At 35.8% G+C, this 10260-nt stretch overlaps 1 pseudogene; it reads left to right on the top strand.

Annotated features, from left to right (window-relative positions):
• The first annotated feature begins 378 nt into the window (after positions 1 to 378).
• LOC109276543 (non-histone chromosomal protein HMG-14-like) lies at positions 379 to 1121 on the top strand (annotated as a pseudogene).
• The last annotated feature ends 9139 nt before the right edge of the window (positions 1122 to 10260 follow it).

Genomic DNA, 10260 nt, shown 5'->3' with positions numbered 1-10260 from the left:
CATTAACTGAAGCATTCACTCCATATTCTCAATTTTCTCAGAGACAGATCCTTTTTTGTATTATTTCCAATGCTTTATCTAACCATTTTCATTTTCATCAAAAGACTCTTGATATGAACACCAATGAAATAGCCCAATGTTTGCCATAGCTTTAGAACTCTTGCTGAGAGTAATTAAAAATGTAGGGCTTGCTTGAGACTGGATGTCTTTCCTTCCCTCTCTGCCCCTACCCTGCTCACACGCTGTCTCTGTCTTTCTCAAAAGAAATAATAATTAAAATTTAAAAATTAAAAATAAAATGTAGAGGCAGCCCAGCTTCGCGAAGGCTCTCGGAGTGCGGCCCGCAGGCACCTGGCACGCGACCGGCCCACCGCCACAATGCCCAAGAGGAAGGTCAGCTCCGCGGAGGGGGCAGGGGGCGGCGAAGGAGGAGCCCAAGAGGAGGTCGGGGAGGTTGTCAGCTAAACCTGCTTCTGCAAAAGTGGAAGCGAAGCCACAAAAGGCGGCGGCAAAGGAGAAATCTTCAGACAAAGAAGTGCAAACAAAGGGGAAAAGGGGAGCAAAAGGAAAACAGGCTGAAGTGCCTATCAAAGAAACAAAAGAAGACAACTGCAGAAAACGGAGAAACAAAAAACAAGGAGAGTCCAGCCTCTGATGAAGCAGGAGAGAAAGAAGCCAAGTCTGATTAGTATCATATCCCATGTCTTACCAGTGGTCCCTGTCTCCCTTCATGTACAATCCAGAGGAATATTTTTATCAACTATTTTGTAAATGCAAGTTTTTTAGTAGCTCTAGAAACATTTTTAAGAAGGAGGGAATCCCACCTCATCCCATTTTTTAAGGGTAAATGCTTTTTTTTAAGAGGTGAAATCATTTGCTGGTTGTTTATTTTTTGGTACAACCAGAAAATAGTGGGATATTGAATATAGGAGGCTTTGATGGTCTTGGGTGTCAGCTTAACATTCCATAGATGGGGTAGTTTTTATATCCTATAATACCAAGCATACTAAATGGCAATTTGGAGTCAGTTGTGCATTTAATATGTCTTGAACATTTTAAATTACTTCTATTCCCATGTTGTTTTTGGTAGAATTGTTTGCTAAAGAAAACCACTCCTTGATCTTGGCTCTCTCCCTGTCAGAATTTTGTGCATTCTGTAACAGCTTGGTCGTGGTAGTCCAGTTTCCTAGTAACTTTGTTAATGTGCTGTGCGAGATTGAAAATTTGAGTATGTAGCGTATATGACATTAAATTGTGAATTAATGGGACTTAACAGTGTAACAGCATATCAACATTTGAAGATACCGGTACTTGATATACCGTTAAGGGAAATTTGCCTCCAAATTTTAAGCTGGAAGGTCACTGGAATAACTTTGAGAAAAGAACCACAACTACATGGTTTTTTTAGGTTTTCGGTGCGTACGTTAAGAATTATGTACAAACTGAATTGTCTGTACTGATCCTCAGGACAACAAATAAAAACTCAATGATGAAAAAAATAAAAAAATAAAAATAAAATGTATTTTAAAAATAAATTTCCACTTTCTAAAATTTTGCTGGCATAATACTGAAGTGTATATGTTGATTTTGTACCACTAATCTTGCTCAAGTTCTTATTAACTGTAATAATGTATCTATGGATACTTTCTCCTTTATTTCTTTTCAAACTTTATAACATTTACTTGTTTAACTGTATTGAATCGATTGTCCAAAACACCTTGGAACTGAATTGATGATAGTGGACATAATTGTCTTATTCCGCATCTCAAGGGGATGCACGCTTTCGAATATTCACCACTAAGTCTGATGCTTGCATGGCACCTTTTACATGTTCTTTACAAGATTGGGAAACTTTAACATATCAACTTTATATATTAACATAACATTAACATATATATGTGTTAATGCTTACATGTGATCAATTAAATTGATTTTCTAATTTTCAACCAACCTTGGATTCACAGGATAAATTTCCATTTTAGACATAATGTGCTATTTTGTTATACATTAGTAGGCTTATTTTTTAAAATATGGTTAGGCCCTGCCAGGAGTTATTACGGGGTTAGATAACATTAGTTGCAGCCATTGACCTCTGTTTCTTGGTATCTTAACAATGATATTATTTGGAGGTTGCACTTAGCCCAAAGGATACTTCCCATTCACCCTTTCAAGTAGGAGTGGCCATATGACTATACTTTCTAGTCAATGAGACATAAACAAACACCTTGTCTGGAAGTCCAAAGATGCTGAAAGGAAGTTGCCTTGGGGGTGGGGGGCAGTCTTTCCTTTCTCATTTCTGCTGTCCATGACAGATGATGTGAATGAATTCCAGAAACTGTTATGGATCATGATATGGCCTTAAAAATTAAAGCCATGCACATGAAAACAGAAAGATACAGAATATATGGATCCCTTCATAAATAAGAGGTAATACATTAGACTCTTAATGCCTACCTTCAGACTGTGTGTATATGTAAGCTCTACTCTAGGACATTTCAAAACTGTAATTAAGTCAATAAAACTAGCAGTCTAATTCAATGCTTTATGGATATAATCCTTAATACAAAGCAGGTGTCTTGTCTGTATGAAGCACAGAGTGTGGGATAACATTCTCTGAAGAGGAGCAAGAATTTAAATTGTTGCAAATGCAGAGAAACTACAAAACATTTAACTTCATAAACCGAAACTTGGTCACTTTTTAGATTTTTTTCAGTATTTCTGGTTATATCAGTAAGGAAAAAGTATTTAACATAACACTGACATTTACTACCCCTCAAAAGGAGAATCAGAGCATTCTGCAGCTAAGAGTAAGGACATTATGCTATGGTTAAATTTCACTTATTACAAATGGCTTATTTCCCATTCATTCCTGTGCAACTGTTTTAAATTAATAAAAAGAAAGTCATTTTACAGTGAAAACAGTAAGAGCAGAGACAGTAATTATACAGGGCCCAAAACACTGAAGTTTGAGAACTAGTCTCTAGAGGAATTACACTGGCTTTTCATAAAAAATATACAGACTAGTGCAGAAAATGTAAGAATTATTTTTTTTAATTTTTTTAACGTTCATTCATTACTGAGAGACAGAGAGACACAGACACGAGCAGGGGAGGCGCCAAGAGATGGAGAGACACAGAATCTGAAGCAAGCTCCAGGCTCTGAGCTGTCAGCACAGAGCCTGATGCGGGGCTCGAACTCACAAACCGCAAGATCATGACCTGAGCCGAAGTCGGAGGCTCAACCGACTGAGCCACCCAGGTGCCTCAAGAATTATTTTTTAATGTTTATTTATTTTGAGAGAGAGTGTGTGAGCAGGGAAGGGGCAGAGAGAGGGAGGGAGAGAATCACAAGCAGGCTCCACACTCAGCACACAGTCACACACAGAGCCCAATGTGGGGCTTGATCCCTGACCACAAGATTACCACCTGAACCCATCAAGAGTCAGAAGCTCAACCCACTAAGTCACCTAAGAGTCCCTTAAGATTTAATTTTAATTTTAATTATAATAAATAGCATATCATTTTAACAAAGGGAATAATTTTATTGGAAAGCAGCCAAGGAAGATACTTGGAAGATATTTTCTAACTTGGCTCCCTAAATGGATGGTATAGATATTCATGTCATAGGAATATGGATGGAGGAAGCTTGACATGGCTGTGAAGATTAAATAATTTGGGTTTTTTTGAAATGTTTTTGAGATTAATTATGTGAAAACCTCCTCCAAAGAAGACTTCCCTTTGATCTATCTTATATAACACATTATATATATTATAGATTTGGTGGGAGGGAGGAGTACTTTCTACATTAAAACATGAAGGAAGAGCAAAGACACATTTTTCACCTCTCTTTCTGTTCCAGTAGGGCAGTGGCCTCTCCTTTGCACTGATATCAGCCCATCAGCCCCGGTAGTGGGATGAGACAGGAGTTTCCTGAGCAATGACAGTAGCACTGGCCTGATTTTATGCCCAAATGAAGCAATCAAAGAAACCAAGGCAGCACAAAGGGGAAAAGCCTGCCAGATGTGAGGCTAATGGGGCAATGGCTGGGAGTCTGTGGAGATGGAATAAGCTTGTTAAGCAGAGCTAAAACCCACGAAAAGCAAAGTTCTAGAAGTTCTAAAGCAAAAGCTATCTTTGTAACTTTTAGGTCTCATCGGGAGAAAGTATGTGATGAAACTGCTCATATATCATGTATATAGAGGTATTCATTCAAGTGGGTTGAGTTATTAATAATAAAACATAAAAGAGGACTTTGACATGTTTTAACAATCCACTTGAATTTTACCTATTTTTAGCTGTAGAATATATGTGCCTTTATTTTCCACTCTAAAGTTTTCTTTTGTTCCTTTATCATCATTATCTTAAACCTACTGGAAAATTAGAACCTCTAATGGGAATAATTAAAATATCCAGTAATATCATTATATTTATATTTCATTACATTTAAATTAAAAATGCAAAAGTATGTTGCTTTAACTTCCTTCAGTTTTCACTTTAGTTCTTTTATAAAATATTTCCTCTTATAGTTAGATCATAATTTAAAATGTATATTCCATTAGTATAGCTGGCTTTTTTGTATTCTTCGCAAGATATGCCGCATAGAAGTCTTAATTTATCAAATACTTTGAAATTTCATGTTCTATTTTTCTATTTAGAGTATAAATAAATTGGTAAGCAAATGTGTAATTGCTTTCTTTTTTGTGTCATGCTAAATGATTGTTAGTAAGTATGGGTAAGAACCAGCCTAAATGGATACTAATAGCTCTCATAATTAGGGCATCTACTCCCTTCACAATGAAAATCTAGGTACACTGTTTATTCCTGTACTTTTTCGCCCTTCAACTATACTTGATTAACTTACTTAATTCAATATTTATTGCCAGGATCAGTGCTAGTGGATATACAGTGGTAAATAAAATAAACTTGTTTTGCTCGTTCTCCTGGTGTATATAAAAATAGTAATTATGCAGTAAAATATGTATAAAAGAACATGTATTTTCCAATCTCTGAAGAAATGGGAAAGCCTTAAGTTAGTATTATACATTTTAAATGATCTTCTATAAAATGGTGGGAAAATTCTCCTGAACGAATAAAAACAAAATCATAAAATGTAAGCAACTGCTGTTCCATAAACGTCTGGGAATAGTACAAAACTCCGAGTGATTTCACAGTTTGAATACACATACCTTTATTAAGAGCATACGTTCTTCTGTCTTGAATGTAATTAAAAATTAGATATCACTTTTTATATCTTATAAAAGTTTTGATGTAGGACCAAGATATTAAACACATACATAGCTTTGATATTATCTATTCAATGGAATGTATAACAGAAAGAAATTAATATTTTTTGGTAAATTCCCTAAAACCATAAATTTTATTAAAATCTGTTATATGTGTGCATGTGAATACACACACATATAAATTCAACCATTTATTTTTTGAAATATCTATTTCCCCCCCACTTCAGCCCTCATACCTTTTTTACATATTCTTTTTGAGTTTCCTTTTGTGTCTCCCTCTGAGCCATCTTTTCTTGACTGTCCTACATAATGTAGTAAGGGGGGAGGGTGGTACTGGAATATTTCTGTCTCGTATGGACATTTATGTTTTATACTTTCAGTTTGATCTGCATCTGTAGATCTATCCATATCTAAGAAAAAGCAGCATAAGGTGTTGGTTTAGAACAAGTTTATGGAGCCACACAGACAATGATTAAATAACAATTCTACCACTAATTAGCTGTTTGCCTCTGGGCAGGGAACATAATTTCCCTGCACCTCAGTTTCTCATATTTAAAATAAAGATAACAGGGACACCTGGGTGGCTCAGTCAGTTAAGCGTCTGACTCTTGATCTCAGCTCAGGTCATGATCTCACGGTTTGTGGGTTCGAGCCCTGCATCGGGCTCTGTGCAGACAGTGCGGAGCTGCTTGGGATTCTGTCTCCCTTTCTCTCTGTCCCTCCTCTGCTTGCTCTCTATTTCTCTCTCAAAATAAATAAAAGACACTTAAAAAAATAAAATAAAAGCATGTATGCCACAAAGTTGTATGTACATTAAATGTTGAAAAATATATGTGTATGAATATATGTGTGCATGTCTATAATTATGTGTGCTAAATGCTCAAAAGGTGCCTAGCAAAAGTAATCACTTATGTAAGCATTATCTACCCCATTAATATATCTTTCTAGCTCTCCAAATATATTATATACAACTGTAATATATAAACTATTCATTCTAATTTCCTTTCGGTGGAATTATAGCAAGTCGGGGGCATGATATATGACCATGACATATCTTCACTTCTCTGAGTGGGGTTTGCATCAAACTGCAGACAATTGTCTGAGGAGGTAGCATTGAACCTTTATTTAATGGCAGCCTCATTACATACAAAAGTATGATAATGCAAATATGAACACAAAATATACCTTCAACAGATACAACCACTGTTCCTTCTGAAATAACTCTGACTTCCCACTCCCACTTTATAAAAAAATATATATAGCAACTTTCTGAGCATGTATTTCCATCTTTTGGACTAAAAACTTTCTCATTTAATACAAATAATTAATGCCTTTCTTAGGGCCTGCCTACCTATGAAAAATGAAAAGGCACATTGAGATGAAGAGTATTAGATTATAAAGACTAATATATTAATCATTAACAAGTTAGTTAATGCTTTCCCACTCATAATACCCATGTGCATTAATGAGAAATAAAAGAATACATAACAACAAAACACCCTGTTTTTTGGCTGGATTTTATTTTGACAATTGTGCACACATGGCATTGTTCTTCCCTGTCCTGCTTTAACCTCATTTTCCAACTCCGGGTCTTAATCTTTGTATTAACTTGGAAAATTCTTGATTGAACCATTTTAGCCGCCTGGCTTCTGGGAATCTTTCCCATCACTGAGTTCATGTGCCCTGGCTTAGCTCTGCCGGGTGCCTTGGAAAGTCATCCGTTGAGTTCAGGACACTCCGATTTGTCTTTGGCTTATCTGTAGATAGAAGAGTGTCTGCTGTGTGCCTCTCTTCCTTACTGCCCCTACACCCCAAGCATCTGCCTCTCTGCTCAGGCACCTGCCAGTTCTTGAGGCAACCCACTGCAACCTCCTTACTCTTTCACTCTGGAGTCACTCACGCTCCTTATCTACTTGGCTCCTCTCTGCTACATTCCAGCAGCTATATCACTTATCTGAACTGGGACAGCCTTCATCCTGCTAGCTGCATTGAAGTCTTGAGCAAGCTCAATGGTGAAGCATAAAGTAAACCAAGAGCAGGTGAGCAAATATAAAGTGAAATTCTATTTATGGCAATACAGTAAACATGGAGGGTTAAAACAACCCACTTCAATTTAAAGCAAGATAAAAGTCACTGGGCTCCTGGGCTCCTCTGAACTGGCATATTCTTCACTTTATGTATCTGCTGCTATCACAAATTTTAATGATGTAAAGGAGAGCACTGTAAGGTTTCACTTACTCCAACCACAGCTATCTTTGATCTTCTCCTTTGCACTGCTTGCTTGTTGGCTCAGTAATAAAATAAAGTGTAAGCAAACTCAGTTGAGTCTGAGTAATCCTTCTCATAAATCTTCAAATCTGGAGAAACCTTGGGGGGGTCTGCTTTAATTCATATGCTTCTCCCCATGAGCTTGCTGAGGTTTGGCCTCCCCTCCAGGAACTTTATGACTGAGAAGAGATGAACACGTTTATAGCCATAGAATAATAAGCTGATATTATTCCAGGTAAATGGAACGTTTAATTTGTTTGGTCTCTAAAGTTTAGATAACTTATTTATATTTTTTCTCACGATAGCTAGGAGGTGAGGGGAGAATCATTTTTAAAAAGGAAATCTCAGAGAAGTTATAATTTGGCTGAAATTATCTGCCAAATAAAGAATAACAGACCACCATCTTATATTGATTCTGGATCTAATGAAGTTGTGTTTTTTGTTGTTTTTTTTTTAATTTTTTTTAATGTTTATTTATTTTTGAGACAGAGAGAGACAGAGCATGAACGAGGGAGGGTCAGAGAGAGGGAGACACAGAATCTGAAACAGGCTCCAGGCTCTGAGCTGTCAGCACAGAGCCTGACGCGGGGCTCAAACTCACGGACCGCGAGATCATGACCTGAGCCAAAGTCGGCGGCTCAACCGACTGAGCCACCCAGGCGCCCCTGAAGTTGTGTTTGACATGAGTTTGAAACAGAATTTGTATTGAGTCCACTACTTGCCAACCTGAGGACATTGGGAACACTGTTTTATGTCTCTCGGTTTTGGTTTCCTCAGCTGAGACTGTGGCTAACAACAACTAGCCAACAGGATGTTTTGGAGATTAAATGAGATAATTTATTTGTAAATCTCCTCACTTACTACCGATCACATAATAAATGTGAAATGAATGTCATGTTCTTTCTCGGAAACAGAAGTAATTCTAGTGGTCTTTAGCTTAGTGGACTTTGTACCAAGCAGGTGAAGATGTGAATTTTTGATACTGATATCTGCATCTACCTTATTCACCTTTGTACTTCTTGGCATGAGGTCAAGCCTTTTTGAAACACCAAATACATGTTTGTTGAATGAGAAAATAAATAAATGATCTGGTGATGAGATAGACAGTCTATGTATTGGAGTCACATAAGACAGAGAGGAAGATTTTTATAGAGGTAATTTCAAAGAGGATGCCTTGTAGCAAAGTTGAAGAAAAATCAAAAAGTACATAATTAGCTAACATAGAGAGGCTCTTGCTTTTCCAGTGAACATTTCTGTAAACCTTGAGGCACTACTTGAGAGTAAATATATTTTTTTATTTCCAAAAGTTAGAATGTATATTAGAATATTTATAAAATATGCACCAATCTGATACTGTGCTTTTTAACATCCCTTCTTCTTTTAACCTCCCTCTTCATTTATATTAATCATTCATTGAAACAAGTTTACATGCTCTGCTGTGTAAATATAAATTATTGAAAAGAATTGGGAATCATAATGTAATGTTCTTTCTCTCTCTCTCTTTCAGAAGCTGTTCTAAGTAACTAATTTACATCTCTGAAACACCTCCCAAAACTTACACTTTGGAAAATATGTAAAATCAATATTCAGTAGATGAGTTTGGCACCCAAAAACTTATTAACGTCTTAAACGTTACATTTAATCAAACGTATTAAATGTCATTTATAACTTGGCCATATATAATAAAAACACAATGTGCATTAATAATAGCATATATTTTCTACAAAATACGTCTGTGAAATCACTGTGGTATGATAAACCATCTCAGTTACTGATTTAACTTCTCTAATTTGGATATATAAAAATCACAAAGCTAAAATCAGTCTCTCTTGTCAGCCTCTACATCATTTAACGAATGCAAACTAAATGATCACCAAACCTTATTACAAACAGCTGGAATGATGTTTTAAACAACCATGGAGGTATTAAGTATAATTATCATACCTGCCTTTAAGAATATACATTTCACATGTTAACTTCAGAAATTTAATAGAGACACTGAAAATTAGATTGTAGGTAACAATACTGGATGGATGATGCCGTGTATTTTAAAAATGAGCAATAGCATTTTTATATCAAATGGTTATTTTTCCCGTTTGTCAAGCCATTGCTTTGTGCCATTATTTTCTCTTTTTTTATCCAATGTGCCATATTGAAGCTGACATTTTGCAACTGGCAGACACACAGGGCAGTTTTTTAAAATGCTATTTTTAATTTTGACATAATCAGGAAAAATTTATTTGGCACTCTTACTTTCTGTTCTATAGCACATTAGTCAGTTTGGTGAAATGTACCTCAGAGTGTCAATTAGAAACTGAAGAGAAACAAGTGTTCAAAGGAATCCAGACTGTTTTCCCCTCCATATTTGAGCTTATCTCTCCCAGTACAGGTTCTCATTATGAGCTTTCTCTCTTTTTTGGTGTGTGTGCAACTTCAATTCAAATTTTTGTGTTTCTTTGGTGCACCTAAGTTTAATAAAACATGAATTTGTCACACACATGTTTAAGTTTATCATGTGTTAATTTTAAAGTGCCTTATTAATTATTGGGAAGTTCATTATTGTTGATTCTAATATTTTCTATCTGTAAGCCTGGTGTTTATTTTGTGTTATAGGTAATAAAAAATTTTCAAGAAATAAACATAAAAGCATAATCCTAAAAACAATAAATGACTCTACTTTCAATTGTTTCTCTTATGTTCTAATGAATAAATTATAGCTTATTCCCTAGTATATTTCTTAGAGAAATGCA

This window comes from Panthera pardus, unplaced genomic scaffold (genome assembly GCF_024362965.1).
Source record: "Panthera pardus isolate Hobbes unplaced genomic scaffold, ASM2436296v1 HiC_scaffold_21, whole genome shotgun sequence".
NCBI lineage: Eukaryota > Metazoa > Chordata > Mammalia > Carnivora > Felidae > Panthera > Panthera pardus.
Note: the sequence above shows the minus strand (reverse complement) of the source record. Positions and strands in the feature narration are given on the sequence as shown.